Source organism: Pleurodeles waltl, chromosome 2_1 (genome assembly GCF_031143425.1).
Source record: "Pleurodeles waltl isolate 20211129_DDA chromosome 2_1, aPleWal1.hap1.20221129, whole genome shotgun sequence".
Lineage (NCBI taxonomy): Eukaryota > Metazoa > Chordata > Amphibia > Caudata > Salamandridae > Pleurodeles > Pleurodeles waltl.
This window is the reverse complement of record NC_090438.1, coordinates 59,978,908-59,996,135: the sequence shown is the minus strand read 5'-3', so window position 1 is coordinate 59,996,135 and position 17,228 is coordinate 59,978,908.

The following is a 17,228-nucleotide window of genomic DNA, read 5'->3' as shown; positions in this document are numbered from 1 at the left end:
TTTTGTGAATTCCAAAACAATTATAAAAATAGACAGAAGTGTAATTTTACCTTTGTAAATCAGGCCCATACTATTTACACTCAAATTAATTGCAACTTAAAATCCTCTTTAATGGAAAAGTCAGACTTTAAGTCACAATTCTGACAATGCCACTTTTAGAAAGTTAGCATTTTCAAGTCCTAACAATGTGTGTCCTCTGCCGGTTCCTGTGTCACATGACTGTGAATGGCTCTTCTTTTGGGGTTTCATTGACATAAAGGGGATTAGGTCTGAACAGGATGAGCCATCGTGCGGAGCTGTACCCAACCCTAGTTGCGTTACGAAGGGCTTTGTCTCCAGCAGATACAAATGGACCTGACACTTGTCACTTGTCACTTCAGACTTCATGGAGATTTGACGGTAAGAGGAGAACTTTTCAGAACAGGGGTAGAGGTAGTATAAGGAATTCCTCACTTCAAAGGCTGGCATCAGGTGTACATTTTGGATCTCTAGAGCCACTCTTCAGTACATTCTTGGACATGTGCACACTACAGAAGAGGGACTGCCTTGTTCTCCAGAGGACTGCACTTCTATTGATGCCTGCCTTGTTCCCAGCGAACTGGCCAGCTGCTACAAGAGGACTGCTCTGCTACTTGAGGCCTGCCTGACTTCTGTTGGCCTCTGCTAGAGTGCGTCCCTGATCCGTGAGAGGTGCTTCCCCAGGTCCTGGAGCCTGGATTGTCATTAAAGCGCACTCCTTTGCAAGAAAAGGAGAAATCCTGGAGTTTTGGGCTCATCACAACTGCACACAGGCCCGATTGCACCAAGATTTTACCGCTTGCATCGACTGCCAAGTGAAGCGCTCATGACCCCGACTCTTTGCGCTACAGCGACCATAAGCATTGAGCAGCAAGGAGAGATCTGCACTTTGCACTATAGCAATGACAGCCTGCTGTGAACGCCAATGTGAAGATCCAGCAACAGCTGTCCACAATGCCCAACCAGCTCTTCACGCTAGAGGGACAACAGCACACACTGCCCAGCATCCTGCTCTTTCTACAGTAGCGAACGTCCACATAGCTCTCCCTGCTCCTTGCGGCCCCCTCCACCTCTAAAAGGACTCTTTACACTGGACTTTGAGAAGGTAACTTTTTCAGCTACACTAACCTGGTCCCTGTATTCAGCCCACCCTCCATCATGTTTGGCCTGAACTTGTGACTTCCCCCAGTCTAGCAGGACCAGATGACTGCAATTGGGGCTTTGTGCTTTTAGGTGCTATACTTATACTTAAAATTGTATATCTCTGGCTCTACTGCCTCAAACTCTGTTATAACAAAACGGAAGCGCTGATCTTCGGGAGAAACACATCCATATGGGACCCTAGATGATGGCCAACCGAACTCGGACACACTCCCACACCTATGGACCTTGCACAAAACCTTAGCATCATCCTCAACAGTGACCTGACCATGAGGCGGGAAATCAACGCAGTCGCGCCTCCTGCTTCCACACCCTCCACAGAACCTTCAGATGAGTTCCAGGCAACACCAAGAAAGCCATCACACAGCCCCTCGTAACCAGCCACCTCAACTATGGCCATGCACTCTATGTCAGCATCGTCGTCAAGCTCCTCAGATTACTCCAGACCACACACAACACTAGAGCCAGACTGGTCCTGGATCTCCCTAAACCTTCCCATATTACCCCCAGCTCAGATACCGCCACTGGTTCCCCGTCCAAAAGAGATGCCAGTTCAAGCTTCTCATGCATGCCTACAAAGCCTTACACGATCAAGGACTGGCCTACATCAACCACCGACTAAACTTCCACCAACCCACCAGACACATGCGCTCTTCCTTGCTGGACCTCGAGCACACACACAGAATTGGTTTCAGCCACAGCTGCGCCCACTCCTTCTGGAACGACCTTCTCTCCTTCCACACCCCTGCCAGATCCCTCCGCTCTGCCAAGATGGCCCTGGCCCCTGTACCTCACATCCGCAAAACCACTGCCGGAGGAAGATCTTTCACCTACACTGCAGCAAAGAGCTGGAACAACCTCCCCCTGCACCTCAGACAAAGCCCATCGCTCACCATCCTCAGGAAGAACCTCAAGACGTGGCTCTTCGGATGTGGCCCCTCACCTCCCCCCCAGCACCTTGAGACCCTCATGGGTGAGTAGCCGCACTTTACCAATACTGATTGATTGATTGACTAATTGTTTCAGCATACACAAAACTTGAATACACAGAAAATCTTCCAGTAATTTACCTGTAGGTTAACTGCTCAATGTATGCTCACATAACAGATACCTTGGAAATTACAATGGGTTTGCAGATTATTTGCATTTCAGTATTAATTACATTAATTCTCATGTGAAACAATGAATCTCTAGGCACACCGTTCCCTGCGCCCTTCACAATGCGAGCCACACAGTGCAAGAAATAAGTCCATAGTTGCAAGTGCTTTCAGAGAGCACATGCTATGATTGATGTCAAGAACAGAAATATCTTTCCAACTTAACTGAAGCTGTTACAGTCTCTCTTTCTCCCTCTCTGGAGACACAGAAATGCCATTTGTTCTTGTTCTAGTCTCTTAATGATTCTGAAACTGTGCATAATAAAAAAGGAAAGATTGCTTTTTCTTTTCATTAGGAACGCACAAGGAAATCTCAGGTATTTTTGTGAACACCTGGCGTTAGCATCAAATCGGCCATAAATTTAACAGGCCCAGACAGAAGTCATAAAAAATAAAGTTGCTAGAAACTGCAAAGTTCTTTGATGAGCTCAGGGAAACATTTATCTTCTAATGTGCTCAATGAATCCATATTTCCCCCTTACATGATTTTTTTTTCTTCTGCTGCAGCCCCTCAGCGTATTTACTGAGCCGACATGGCTCTTTTTTTTAGCTTTCATGTTTAACAAGCTCTGAAATCTGTTCGAGCAGCAGAAAGAGTTCCAGTACAACCACAGGCTTTTTGCACCAGATTCTATGTTTACAGGAGGGATGCCCGGTGCTTCCCGGGTGGCTTCAGGCGAGTGGGCGTGGTTGCTGCCCTCTGACCTCTCCCAGAAAGTTTATAAAGGAAGTCGCAGTGACAGCTTAAGGATTTTTGGGGTCCTTTGTAAAATATGTTTTGGGGGGCCCTGTTTGGGACCACTTTCAATTTATGAACTATTTTCCGGTAATTCAATCCTTTGTGATGTCAAACAACACTAAATTATAAACAAAGGCCCAAATTTATATTTTTTTAGCGCCGCATTTGCGTAATTTTTTGCCGCAAAAGCGGCGCAAACTTGCAAAATACAATTGGCCCGTATTTATACTCCGTTTGCGCCGAATTTGCGTCGTTTTTTTCAACGCAAATTCGGCGCAAAACTAACGCCATATTTATACTTTGGCGTTAGACGCGTCTAGCGCCAAAGTATTGGCAAATAGCGTCATTTTTTTGCGTGAACGCCTTCCTTGCGTTAATGAGATGCAAGGAAGGCGTTCCCGTCTAAAAAAATGACGGCGACGCAAATGCGTCGTATTTATACTCCCGGGCAAAAATCACGCCCGGGAGTTGGCGGGTCAAAAAACCCCGCATTTGCGCCACTATTTAACGCCTGGGTCAGGGTAGGCGTTAAGGGGCCTGTGGGCTCAAAATGAGCCCACAGGTGCCCTCCCCTGCCCCCAGGGACCCCCCCTGCCACCCCTGCCCACCCCAGGAGGACACCCAAGGATGGAGGGACCCACCCCAGGGACATTCAGGTAAGTTCAGGTAAGTATTATTTTTTATATTTTTTTACTTTTTTTTGGGTGGCATAGGGTGGCCTTATTTGTGCCCCCCTACATGCCACTATGCCCAATGACCATGCCCAGGGGACACAAGTCCCCTGGGCATGGCCATTGGGCAAGGGGGCATGACTCCTGTCTTTACTAAGACAGGAGTCATGAAATGGCGTCTGGGCGTCGTAAAAAAATGGCGCAAATCGGGTTGAGGCGATTTTTTTGCCTCAACCTGACTTGCCCCATTTTAAGACGCCCTAACGTCATTTTTTCCCAACGCCGGCGCTGCCTGGTCTACGTGGTTTTTTTCCACGCAAACCAGGCAGCGCCGGTCTGCTTGCGCCGGCTAACGCCATTCCATCCAAAGTTAGACGGCGCTAAATTTTTTGACGCTAAACTGCGTTAGCGCAGTTTAGCGTCAAAAAGTATAAATATGGGCCAATTGTATTTTGTGAGTTTGCGCCGCTTTCGCGTCAAAAAGCGGCGCAAATGCTGCGCTAAAAAAGTATAAATATGGGCCAAAGGTTTTAGAAAGAAGGGCAGGCAAAAGCAAGCTGCTTAACGTGGATCAGTCAAACAGTACCAAAAGTACCAGCACCAAAAGAAAACTTCACACAATTTGATAACACCGTTTTTTTGGAGCTTTTTTTGTTTTGCAAGAGCAATCAATATTTTAAGTAAAATTCAGTGTCCAAAGTTGTAGAGGTGACTAAGTGCATGCGTAAAGGACTAGTGTGTACTGCTAAAAATGCAAATGGAAACAGCTCTTAAAAGGCTTTATAAATCTGAGATGCCTCTACCTGGTTAATACATAATGACGATAGCTGCAATACCCATGACACCAAGGTAATATTGTTAATAATTAGGTCTGATTTAGATTTCCGTGGATGGAATACTGCATCACAAACGTGATGGATAACCCGTCCGCCATATTACAGTCTCCATAGGATAAAATGGGATCGTAATACGGCGAATGGGAGATCTGTCATGTTTGTGACAGAGTATTTCCCACCACTAAGACCTAAATCAGGTCGTTAGTCTCCAATGTTGGATATTAATCAGTCAAATATTAGATTTAAATATATTCTGAAAATTATGAGTTCTTAAAATACACACATTTTCATCTCGAAAACGCACTGTTCTATTTCGACATACCTATTACATATTAATTCAACCAAACAAAAGCTTTTAATTTAATACGCTGGACTGTACACAGGAGAGCTACTGACAGGTTTCTGGAGAGCTTCCAGCACTCTCGAGCTACTGGTTGGAGAAGCCTGTTGTAGATGCACTCAGTACAAGCTGTGAGCAGAGTACACTTGTGCCATTGTGTACAAAGAGAGTGAGGGGATCTAGGACACAGGGCCAGGCAGCCTGGGTTACACATTCATAAAACTGAGAAGAACATTCAAACTACTTTGCAGGCAGCTCTCTCTTTTATGCAGGAATCTTTCAGTATTTAACAACAAGGCAGATTCAGTGTTCTGCTCTCTAAGAGCTACAGAGCACCACTGTGGAGCCTGGGTCAGGTGGACTACTCTGCTTGTAGCAGTGAATCCAAGACATCCGGTCAGGCAATCTGGCTAAACCCAGGAGGGAAATCCAGGAGTGGAAGGCATACATAATAGTGAAATGTAGGGGACATACCCATGCAGTCTGTGTTATTGTGAAATCTCGACACCGGTTCACTAGTTTGTTTGTACAAAATAAATAAAAATGGAAGGGCTACATTTAGGCAGTATCTTTGCTGTAATAAAATAGGCAGGACAAGGCACGTCAAGGCGATTTACAAATATTGGAGTAATGCAGGAGACAGGGTTACTGTTCTTATTAGCATCTGATACAAGCCGCCGCCTTTGTTACAGATAGAAGTCAAATAAAGAGGAGATGGACAAGTAGTCTGTGTCACATACCATACTACATTCTAGGAGTTTGGGCAACTATCCTGTATTACATACCATACTACATTCTAGAAGACGGGGATGCAGACTGTGTAAGATGCTGTAATACATTCTAAGAGACAGGGGCATGCAATCTGTATTACATACAGTAATACATTCTAGTAGACAGGGGGATGTAGTCTGTGCTACATACCATAATACATTCTAGGAGACAAGGACATGCAATCTGTATTACATACAGTAATACATTCTAGGAGGCAGGAGTGTGCAGTCTGTGTTACATACAGCAATACATTCTAGGAGACCGGGGCATGCAGTCTGTGTTAGGAGACAGGGACATGCAGTATGTGTTACATACAGTAATACATTCTAGGAGGCAGGGACATGCAGTCTGTGTTACATACAGTAATACATTCTAGAAGACGGGGAAGCAGTCTGTGTTACATACAGTAATACATTCTAAGAGGCAGGAGCATGCAGTCTGTGTTACATACAGCAATACATTCTAGGAGACCGGGGCATGCAGTCTGTGTTAGGAGACAGGGACATGCAGTATGTGTTACATACAGTAATACATTCTAGGAGGCAGGGACATGCAGTCTGTGTTACATATAGCAATACATTCTAGAAGACGGGGATGCAGTCTGTGTTACATACAGTAATACATTCTAAGAGGCAGGAGCATGCAGTCTGTGTTACATACAGTAATACATTCTAGGAGATAGTGACATGCAGTCTGTGTTACATAGAATAATACATTCTAGGAGTCTGTGTTACATACCGTAATAAATTCTAGAAGAGCGGGACATGCAGCCTGTATTACATACCGCAATATATCTAGAAGACTGAGGCATGGAGTCTGTGTCACAAAAAGTAATACATTCTAGGAGACAGGGACATGCACTATGGGTTACAAAAAGTAATACATTCTAGGAGGCAGGGACAAGCACTATGGGTTACAAAAAGTAATACATTCTAGGAGGCAGGGACATGCAGTCCGTATTACATACAGTATTAAATTCTTGGAGACAAGGACATGCAGTCTGTGGCACATACAGTAATACATTCTATGAGACAAGGACATGCTGTGTGTGTTAGATACAGTAATACATTCTACGATACAGGGACATGCAGTATGCGTTACATATAGTAATAATTCTAGTATACAGGGACATGCGGTATGTGTTACATACAGTAATACATTCTAGGATACAGGGACATGCAGTATGTGTTACATACAGTAATAATTCTAGGAGACGGGGGCATACAGTATGTGTTACATACAGTAACACATTCTAGGGTACAGGGACATGCAATCTGTGTTACATACAGTAATACATTCTAGGATACAGGGACATGCAGTCTGAGTTACATACAGTAATACATTCTAGGACGCAGGGGTGTGCAGTCTGTGTTACATACAGTAATACATTCTAGGACGTTGGGGTGTGCAGTCTGTGTTACATACAGTAATACATTCTAGGAGACCGGGGCATGCAGTATGTGTTACATACAGTAATGCATTCTAAGAGTCAGGGACATGCAGTATGAGTTACATACAGTAATACATTCTAGGAAGCAGGGGCATGCAGTCTGTGTTACATACAGTAATACATTCTAGGAGACCGGGTCATGAATTCTGTGCTAGGAGAAGGGGGCATGCAGTATGTGTTACATACAGTAACACATTCTAGGATGCAGGGGTGTGCAGTCTGTGTTACATACAGTAATAAATTCTAAGAGGCAGGGACATGCAGTCTGTGTTACATACAGTAATACGTTCTAGGAGACGAGGGCATACAGTATGTGTCACATACAGTAATACATTCTAGGACGGAGGGGTGTGCAGTCTGTGTTACATACAGTAATAAATTCTAAGAGGCAGGGACATGCAGTATGTGTTACATACAGTAATACATTCTAGGAAACGGGCAAGCAGTCTGTGTTACACACAGTAATACATTCTAGGAGGCAGGGACATGCAGTCTGTGTTACATGCAGTAATACATTCTAAGAGGCAGGGACATGCAGTATGTGTTACATACAGTAATAAATTCTAGGTGACGGGGACATGCTGTCTGTGTTCCATACCGTAATACATTCTAGATGAAAGGGGCATGCTGCATGTGTTACACACAGTAATACATTCTAGGATACAGGGCCATGCATTATGTGTTACATACAGTAATACATTCTAGGAAACAGGGGCAAGCAGTCTGTTTTACCACAGTAATACATTCTAGGAGGCAGGGGTGTGCAGTATGTGTAACATACAGTAATACATTCTAGGAAACAGGGGTAAGCAGTCTGTGTTACATATAGTAATAATTCTAGGAGACGGGGACATGCTGTCTGTGTTACATACAGTAATACCTTCTAGGAGAACGGGGCATGCAGTATGTGCCGAAGGCACGCCAAAGGCAAGCCCGTCTGCGCCTGTCCGTGCTGTGACCGTGCCCAGCGCCACAACCCCTGGCTCCTGTCCCATCCCACCACCACTACGCACGTCTTCACTATGACGCCGCCACCCTCCGCGCCCTCAACACCGGCTGCTCTCCCGCCTGCCTTCAAGCCGCCCCGCAGACCACCCGCAGACCCTTCTCCTGCTCGAACTGTACCTTCACCAGCCTCCACCCCAACGACCCACCCACCAAGGCAGGATGCAACCATCTCAGATGTATCCTCTTCAACACCCGCTCCGTCCACAAGCATGCGGTAGAGCTCTGGAATCTACTCGACTCAGCCTCCCCAGACGTTGCCTTTCTGACCGAGACCTGGATGAACCCCTCCTCAGTGCCTGACATCGCCATAGCCATCCCAGACTGCTACAAGATCACCCACAGGGACCGCTCCAACAAACCAGGAGGAAGCATCGCCATCATCCACAAGAATACCCTCAGGATCACAACCAACACAGAAAACACCCTCAGCACCGCCGAACTCCTGCACTTCCAAATCCACACTGACCCAAACACCACCCCGGGCCCACAACAGCAGTTCAGCGACTCCATTACCGACATCATCAGCACGCACGCTCTCGCCTCCACTGACTACATACTCCTCGGAGACTTAAACTTCCACCTTGAGAACACCAACGGCAACAACACCGCCACCCTGCTCGACAACCTCTCCAACCTCGGCCTCAAATAGCTCGTCACGACACCAACCCTCTCCGCAGGACACACATTCAACTCTATTTTCTCCGCCAGCAATCACATCTCTTTCAGCCACACCACCAAACTCCACTGAACAGACCACCACTGCATCCACTTCTCCTTCAAGAAACCCACAACACACCACCACCCACAACGAATCCCCGACGGCAGTTGGAACAAGGTCACTGAAGACCAACTTATCGCGACCCTCTCCCAGAACCCACCCATCGACACCACTGACACTGATGCAGCTGCCCGCAACTTCAGGCAATGGGTCAACACCTGCGCCAATACTCTCGCCCCAATCAAGAATCCCTCCAATAGACGCACCTACAGAAAGGCTTTCTGGTTTACCGCCGACCTCCACGAATCTAAGCAAAGCTGCCGAAGACTCGAAAGAAAGTGGCGCCAAGATCAGACTCTGGACTACCACACAGCCTTCAAAAACGCCTTCCGCAGACACCACGAACTCATCCGAGCCGCCAAAAGAACTGCCTTCAAAGACCGAATCCACAACAACGAAAGCAGCCACAAGGAGCTCTTCGACGTCGTGAAGGATCTCTCCAACCCCAGCTCCAACGACATCCCGGCAACCCAAGACCTCTGCGACTCCCTAGCCTCCTACTTCCACCACAAGATTGCAGATATCCATGACAGCTTCAGCACCCAGACCCCCCCGGCAACCAGCAACACCACAGATTCACCTCTGACCAGCCTCCTGCTCTCCTGGACCCCCGTCAACGACAACAACACCATCGAAATCATGAACACCATCCACTCCGGCTCTCCATCTGACCCCTGCCCTCACCACATCCTCAACAAAGCAAGCTCCGTCATCGCACCCCAACTACAGAAGATCATCAATAGATCCTTCGAGTCCGCCACCTTCCTGGAGAGCTGGAAACACGCCGATATCAACGTCCTCCTCAAAAAACTCAAGGCAGACCCAAATGACCTCAAGAACTTCTGGCCTATCTCCCTGCTCCCCTTCCCGGAAAAAGTCATCGAGAAGGCCGTCAACAGACAACTAACCCGCTTCCTAGAGGAGAACCACACCCTAGACCCTTCCCAATCTGGATTCCGCAGCAACCACAGCACTGAAACCGCCCTCATCGCCGCCACCGATGACATCAGAACCATACTGGACAGCAGCGAAACTGCGGCCCTCATCCTCCTGGACCTCTCGGCCGCGTTCAACACCATCTGCCACCACACCCTACGCTCATGCCTCAGCAATGCTGGAATCCGCGATAGAGCCCTGGACTGGGTCACCTCCTTTCTCACCGGCAGAACCCAGCGAGTCCGCCTCCCTCTATTCCGCTCGGAGGCCACCAAAATCATCTGCGGCGTACCCCAGGGTTCGTCCCTCAGCCCGACCCTCTTCAACGTCTACATGGCCCTGCTCGCTAACATCGTCCGATCCCACAACCTCAACATCATCTCATATGCCGATGACACCCAGCTGATCCTCTCCCTCACCAAGGACTCCACCAAGATTTACCTCCACGAAGGAATGAAGGCCATCGCTGAATGGATGAAGAGCAGCTGCCTCAAACTCAATTCGGACAAGATGGAAGTCCTTATCTTCGGCTCCACCCCGTCTGCATGGGATGACTCCAGGTGGCCTGCCACTCTCTGAACCGCTCCGACTCCCACCGACCACGCACGCAACCTAGGATTCATCTTGAACCCCTCACTATCCATGACCCAGCAAGTCAACGCCATTTCCTCCTCCTGCTTCAACACCCTCCACATGCTCCGAAAGATCAACAAATGGATACCCGCCGAAACCAGAAGAACCGTCACCCAAGCCCTCGTACGCAGCAAACTGGACTACGGTATGCCCTCTACGCAGGAACCACGGCCAAACTCCAGAAGAGGCTGCAACGCATCCAGAACGCCTCCACACTCCTCATCCTGGACATCCCCCGCCACTGCCACATCACAGACCTCCTGAAAAACCTGCACTGGCTCCCAGTCAACAAGAGAATCACCTTCAAACTCCTCACCCACGCTCACAAAGCACTGCACAACACCGGCCCAGAATACCTCAACAAACGACTCCTTCTACACCCCGACCCGGCATCTCCGCTGACCTCACCCTCGCAACCGTCCCAGGCATCCGCTGAACTACAACCAGCGGTAGATCATTTTCACACCTCGCTGCCAAAACGTGGAACACTCTTCCCACCCACCTGCACCAGACCAAAGACCTCCTTACCTTCAGGAAGCTTCTCAAGACCTGGCTGTTCGAGCGGTAGCAGCACCTCCCCCCCACCTTCTCCCCCTCCACTCCTCAGCTGCTTGAGACCCTCACAGGTGAGTAGTGCGCTTTACAAATCCCTGATTGATTGATTGATTGTGTTACATACAGTGATACATTCTAGGATACAGGTCCATGCATTATGTGTTACATATAGTAATAATTCTAGGAGAAGGGGACATGCTGTCTGTGTTACATACAGTAATACATTCTAGGAGGCAGGGGTGTGCAGTCTGTGATACATACAGTAATACATTCTAAAAGGCAGGGACATGCAGTATGTGTTACATACAGTAATACATTCTAGGAAACAGGGGCAAGCAGTCTGTGTTGCACATAGTAATACATTCTAGAAGGCAGGGGTGTGCAGTCTGTGATACATGCAGTAACACATTCTAAGAGGCAGGGACATGCAGTATGTGTTACATACAGTGATACATTCTAGGAGGAAGGGACATGCAGTATGTGTTGCATACAGTAATGTATTCTAGGAGACCAGGTCATGCAGTCTGTGTTAGGAGACAGGGACATGCAGTCTGTGATACATACAGTAATACATTCTAAGAGGCAGGGACATGCAGTCTGTGTTACATACAACAATACATTCTAGGATACAGGGACATGCAGTATGTGTTACAAACAGTAATACATTCTAGGAGGCAGGGACATGCAATACGTGTTACATACAGTATTACATTCTTGGAGACAAGGACATGCAGTCTGTGGCACATACAATAATACATTCTAGGAGACGAGGGCATGCAGTTCGTGTTACATACAGTAATGCATTCTAGGAGACCAGGTCATGCAGTCTGTGTTAGGAGACAGGGGCATGCAGTCTGTGTTACATACAGTAATAAATTCTAGGAGGCAGGAACATGCAGTCTGCGTTACATACAGCAATACATTCTAAGAGGCAGGGACATGCAGTATGTGTTACATACAGTAATACATTCTAGGAGGCAGAGACATGATGTCTGTGTTACATACAGTAATACATTCTAGGAGGCAGGGGTGTGCAGTCTGTGATACATACAGTAATACATTCTAGGAGACCGGGGCATATAGTCTGTGTTAGGAGACAGGGATATGCAGTCTGTGTTACACACAGTAATACATTCTAGGAGGCAGGGGTGTGCAGTCTGTGTTACATACAGTAATAAATTCTAGGAGGCAGGAACATGCAGTCTGCGTTACATACAGTAATACATTCTAGAAGACGGGGATGCAGTCTGTGTTACACACAGTAATACATTCTAGGAGGCAGGGGTGTGCAGTCTGTGTTACATACAGTAATAAATTCTAGGAGGCAGGAACATGCAGTCTGCGTTACATACAGTAATACATTCTAGAAGACGGGGATGCAGTCTGTGTTACACACAGTAATACATTCTAGGAGGCAGGGGTGTGCAGTCTGTGATACATGCAGTAATACATTCTAGGAGGCAGAGACATGATGTCTGTGTTACATACAGTAATAAATTCTAGGAGACCGGGGCATACAGTCTGTGTTAGAGTCTGTAATTCATTCTAGGAGACAGAGGCATATAGTCTGCGCCGCGGACTGTAATGAATTACAGGAGACACAGACACCCGGTCTCTGGTGTAGGAAGAGCCCCGCTGCCACATCAAACGTTTAGAAAAAAAAACAGTTTTGACTCATACAACAGGTTTATGATGGAGTAGTGTGAGACAACAAGTTCCTGTATGATGAAAAGACCACGCCCATAAAACGCCTCAGGGGTCTCAGGGAGTACCCCGGGGATGGATTTCCTCAAGCTACTGACCAGACAGATGGTAACATTTGGTTTGTCCTGTAGCCTGTTTGTAGCATAGGACAAAAGCCCTCTTAGAGGGAGGGACTGTGGTCCAGCGGAAATGGCATGCAAGTGTCGGCAAACATTGCATTCTGGTCCTCTGAGGGAAAAAGGAAGCCCCCTGTAAGAGGCAAGAATACTATTTGTGAAAGGTGATTAGTGCAGGCATGAGTGTGGCACTGCAGAGGTTGAGATGCTGAAACTCTAATCTCTAAGGCCAAGGCCCATCCCTTCGAACTAAGAACACTTTGGGGAGAACTCACTTATATTTTAAGAAAACTGCTTTGTAACCTGGAGAATCAAACACGTTCACTCTAATTTTTAAGAAAACGTGCCACCTCCAAATATGAAATGGTTCTGCCACACATTCAGAAGACAACCGAACACTAACCAGCATTATTAGAAAGTGAGATGTTGAACTGCTGGGTGGTTTTAAGAAAGAGAATGAGACCTGACCACAAACAGGGCTGCCCTTATCCTTGCACATCATTGGATGAACATTCTCCACACTTGGGGCTTCATTTACTGAGTTTTGGTGCAGGGCAAGTTTTTTTGCTGCACTGACCAGCGTCAAAACAATAGGGCAGGAATGCACTGGATCTACAAGATATGGCACAGTCCTGTCCTTGTCCCCTGCGCTGGCACAAACATTTCTGCCTAGCACCAGTGCAGGCACCCTTGCACCATGATGCAAGATTGCCTGCATTTCAGGGATGATTGTTTATGTGCAGGACGGGACACCTTTCTGCACATAAACAATCATTAATGGTGTATTATGCAGCACACATAGAAAGAGGAAAAAAACACTTTAACGCCACCCCTGAGATGGCGTAAAAATCTGACGCATTTCCAAACTTCAGATTCCGTGGCTGTTGCGTGGGAACACCCACATCAACACCTGTGGAATGCCCCTTTCAGGCAGTGTTATGCATGAAAGGGGTCCATATTTACGAGACCGTAAAAAGTGACGCAAGGTGGCTTTGCGTGGCCTTGTAAATATGATCTGGCACTTTGCGCCGCTGGAGCATTAAAAAAAATTACACTCCAGTGAACTAGTTTGACACTAGAGGCTTGTAAATGAGGCCCTTGGATTCCAAGAAGTTTTACTTGAAATTGATTAGGGTTGTTGGAACACCCTAAGATTTTTTTTTATCAGCAGTGGAGATATGTTTTGAATTAATAAGGTCTTAATTTTTTTCAGATTTTTATCTCTTATATTTCCTTAATTTTTTCTTCTGGAATAAGGATATATTCAGACTATGCTGACACTGACTGTTATTCGTAATTTTATGTGAAAATTCTGTTTGAGTTCTTGTATTGTTAATAATCATTTTTTGGCAGTCTTGTTTATAATGTAGATATTACCCAATGGGAAACAGAACACTTAGATGGGAACAGTTTCAAACAAGTCAAAAACATATGATGTACATCAACATAAGATGAATAGCTTAAGTAAGATGTCTTCATGAAAATGTAGAACACTGTTGGAATTCATAGAAATAAAAGCAAATGCACACAAGTCTTCAATAAACTAGCAGTGCCAAACTTATAGAGAACAAGTTCCTCAGCTCACTACATGGCCAGCATCAGGCCTTTCAGAGTCCCTCAGTCTTAGGCCCTGATTATGAGTTTAGGTGGTACTTATCACCAGTCGCATAACAAAACTTGAGTGACCCCCACCCCTGCAAACTACCTGAAGGGGGCCCCGTCCCCTCTGGACCCTGATAGTGGCCTGCAGCCCGTGCACTGTGCTGAGGGCCCCCCCTGCAGCTAGTGGCCCCCCACTCCACAGGGGCCTTTGTTACACCACTGTTTATTGCACCTGATAAATATCGATACCATGGGAGATGTTATTTATTGGGTGCGATAAAATCAACCAATTACGAATTAGTTGGGAATAACGTGGATTTTTATATTTAATGCACCAAAATCAGCATGATACAGTAAATATTTTATGCTTTTTCCCAGTTAAATTTTGTCAGGCTGGATCTAGCACACTTTACCGAAGATCGAGGTATTTGTTGCATCTGATAATTATTGGATGCATAAAATACTTACCAATTGGTAATTCGAAACCGGGTGTAAACAGGGGTTTACGCACAGGTCAGAATACACTGACCGCCTCAGAATCAGTCCCTTAGCATCCCATTATTCCCACAGGAGTTACCGGCTGAATTTAAAATACAAATTTCATGAGAGAACATAAGTCCTATTTTGTCCCTCACATTTCTCATGTGAAACGGGCAGGTACAAAGCACATGAATCAGTGCGCATTCCCGCTGTTATTCCTCATTGCAGAGTGGTAGCTGCATGAAAGGAGATACAGATACAGTTTGGGTGTTACTATGAGAAGCAAGCTACCATGGAAAAATATATTTTTTTAAAAAACTTTTTGTTGTTAGTTTTGATAATACAACGGGTGCATATATGCATTCAGCACATACATCACACATTGATAAAGTAGGGTTAGCAGAAACCTTGCAGTGATTATTGGTAACATTTATCAGACAGGCACTATCCAACCAAGTCATCCCACCCCGGCCTCTCTGCAGACCACGCTACAGGGTGTAGATCTCATTGAGCCCATCCAGTTCACTCTCGGCTAGTGGCGGGCATCAGCAGCCAGCACTCAGTTAATTGCTCCGGACAGTAGGTGCTTAATTTGAGCCGGTGGTTTCTAGTGCGGGGCACCAGCACTTATTTTTGAGGGCCGGCACTTAGTTTTATGTATCAAGCATTTACAGCAAGCAAAATACACTAATGGGAAAGATGGAGAAAGAGAAAAACGAACAAGCGTTATAAAGCGAGAAAGCAGAAAGCTGCAAGAGTGAGCTGAAGGGGCAGGGAGTGGCTGTAAATGGATTAAAGAGGCCTGAGATGGCTCCCACATTTAAATGTAGCAGCCGCGTGTTTCAAAGAAGAGCTTTGGGCACCAGCACATTTTTATTTACAAATTATGCACTGATGATTCATCCACCAGCTAGTCATCAACCTTGGGCGTAGCCACCCTTCACCAGTGCTGGGTAACTTGTTGTTTCGACAGTAGGAGCAACATTGCAGCTAGCTTTCATACTCCAGATGGAATGTCCACCACATATTCAGAAGAGCCGTGAAGGGCATAGTCTGCACCATGGTGCAGATGATTTCTTCAATTTTCAAGTAGACAGCAGTCCAGTAGTGCTCAAGTTGTGGGCATCTCCATGCTAAATGCATGGACGTCAGTTCACTGTAATGCCAGGGGTAGTGACATCACATGCCCTTTGACCTTCACTTTAACTTACACAGATACACATACACATAAATTCACACTTGCATACACTGTGTCTCACGTGAACACACTCACCCGCAAGCATGCACATAATACACATTTAAAAGCATTTTTTATTTACCTCATCTGCCCTGGAAAGGCACGTTCCTGGTAATTTTACCCCATTTTTATTACACTAACAGTGAATAATATATTAGTATTCACTGTTAATATAATAAAACATTGACAGAAAAGACAGCGGGGCCCCAACTGACGTCCATAAGGACGAGCAGCCACTGTGTTCCTGACACTTAATTTGCCACCTCCAAAGGCAGGAGTCGCAAAGGCAGTGGTAGGGATCGCAAAGGGCAAGTCAATGGCAAGGGTGGCTCCTCCACAATGGCGGTGGAGCGTTGCACCCTGGCCAAGATCCAGGAGATGAAAAATAAAACAATAGTTTCACTATTGTTTTATTTTTCATCTTTTGGCTCAGCCAGCATTACAGGAAGGGGTGGGGCTGGGCCACGGGAGGTGGGAGGGGGGGAGGCAAGAGTGCACTAAGTGCGCATATGTCTCTGGCCGACTGTCTCAGGCCGGCCAAACACATATGCGCACTTAGGATTTTCCAGCCCGGCTGTGTTTATTAGCCGGGCTGGAGAAACTGCACAGACACCTGGGCATAGTCTGAGTGGCAGTCATTGCCGCTCAGACCAATCCTGACACTGCTTTATGCTAGGTATTGCATGAAAGCAGCGCCAGGGTTGCTGGGGAGCCTGTGCTGGTGTCCCAGTGAAGGCTGGGACACCAGAAGAGGAGCGAGGTGGCAGGAGATGGCAGGAACGGCGAAAAAGGTACGTTTTTAAATGTTTTCTTTTTCCGCGTCCTAGTCGTTCCGGCCCCCCCCTTGACATCTGAGGCAGCCTCCTCTGGTCAGGGATCACAGCTGCGAACCCTGGCGACCCCTAAATGACATCCACGGCTAAATGGAGGAAATCAGCATTTGCATCTCCCCATCTTAGATTTTTGGGGCATATTTAAGAGCCCCTAGCACCTCCTTGCAACACATTTGTGTCATTTTTTAAAAATGCAACTGTGT